Source organism: Mercenaria mercenaria, chromosome 7 (genome assembly GCF_021730395.1).
Source record: "Mercenaria mercenaria strain notata chromosome 7, MADL_Memer_1, whole genome shotgun sequence".
In the NCBI taxonomy this organism is placed as follows: domain Eukaryota; kingdom Metazoa; phylum Mollusca; class Bivalvia; order Venerida; family Veneridae; genus Mercenaria; species Mercenaria mercenaria.
Window position 1 is genome coordinate 47,186,541 of NC_069367.1, and position 1,857 is coordinate 47,188,397.

A 1,857-nucleotide genomic window follows, 5' to 3' on the forward strand; every position below is an offset into this window, starting at 1 on the left:
TCTTATCATCTGATTCTTTGAAAATTTCATTTTCGGACTCAATATTGCTGCTTGAATTTTGCAGACATTTATTTACAATATGATCAGTACAAATACGTATCTTGTTATACGTGGTGTTTCCAGGACAATCCTTTTTCCAGTGCCCAGGTTTACCACACTGAAAACAGAGTCCGGCCCGTATTCATAAAGAATCTTAGAATCACATCTAAGATATTTCTTATCTTAATTTTTTAGACTTAGCTAAGAGAAATTTTTAAGTTCTTATTCATAAAGCGACTTAGAAAAATCTTAGCGAAAAAAAATATAAGAATATATTTTTTCTTAGTTTCATTTCTATATCTATATTTAGTAACTCGTGCTCTACTATGACGCACTTCCTGTCTATCACGCACTTGATTCGCGTGACATAAAAATGGCGGCGATGTATGGAGAAGTACTTCATGTCTCTGATAAATTGCGATATTAAAGTGTTTGTGGTGTGAAAAGGCGGATTTTATTGTGTTGATTTACAGAAAAGAAGGTTTGCGACGACAGCACAGAAGGATTGAAAAGGATTGCGTTCACAGTATGGGCTAATACAATGTTATTTAATCCGTCGTACCAGTCTCATGCGGTGCATGTCAATCCTACCTCGTCACCTGTTGGGATCTTTGGATCATTAGAGGATAATACACATACTGAAGGAGAAATAAGACAGCAGCGTGCATTCACCGTTTGGATTGAAACGATGTTTCATTTTTTCGGTCGTTTCATTCACACGGGATGCACCACTGTAAAATACCCCACCCATGAGCAAAAATAGGATTTGGAAAATCCAGGAATACTAAAAATAGCTTGGAATTGAAACCGGAAACTCATTGCAGACGATATTGTTATTTCCACAATGGAGAAAAAGGAAAGAGAAGGCAATTTCAGCCGTCAGGATTGTATTCTCCTTACGGAGATAATGGGCCAAAAAAGTAGCACGGATGCCAATTTGATGAACCACCAGCTGGCAGATGGTATTTGTAATTAAATATGTATTTCTTAGTGGTTTAATTTTCACTCTTGGAGTAGGCAAATTCATATAGAAAGTGTCCGAAGTCCTTTATGCATGCTTATATCGGTCCTCAGTCATATATTGGTCCATCTTTTTCGTCCATTTAAATATAGATTCCTGTTTATTATATTGTTGATGCATATAAGTGTCTATTTTATTTAACATGAATCTAGTGCTCGAACACCTACTTTTACAAAGTACAGCTTACTCTAATTTCTTATCACAGTGTATCATACAGAATGCCTGCGAAACCGATTGCAAATCGAGCATTGTGAGTCCATCTGCGTGCATTCAGTCATTCCCTAGCTACGCCCTATTAGTTCTATGATTAATCGAGGGAAAAAAACTGAATAGAAAATCGCAAAAAGGAAGAAAAACAACATTAGTGCGATGTTCCGCTTAAATGCGCAAATATAATTACCCTGGTAACAGATCCCTGCGTAAATAATACTGACAAAATATAAATTCAGCAGCTGACGGACTTAGCATACTTTTGTTTTCATAGAAATTGAAACACATGCATTAACATGTTGTCTTTAAACATGTTTATGTGTTAACTGTTCATTATAGCATGCTCCGTAACCTTTTTTGTTATAGAAAGCGTGTACGTAAACAAGTTATTCAAAATCCGCAAGCGTGAAATGTCGTTTTTGTTATAAATTTATTGGACTCGGGACTACGTTATATTTTAGCAACAGACGTCGGACAAATTAAGAAATATAAATCTCCATATAAAATGTTATTCTAAATAATGTTCATGCGAAAGTAATTTTAAAGCTTGGTCAACACAATTTACCCGATTTTTATGCATTTAGATA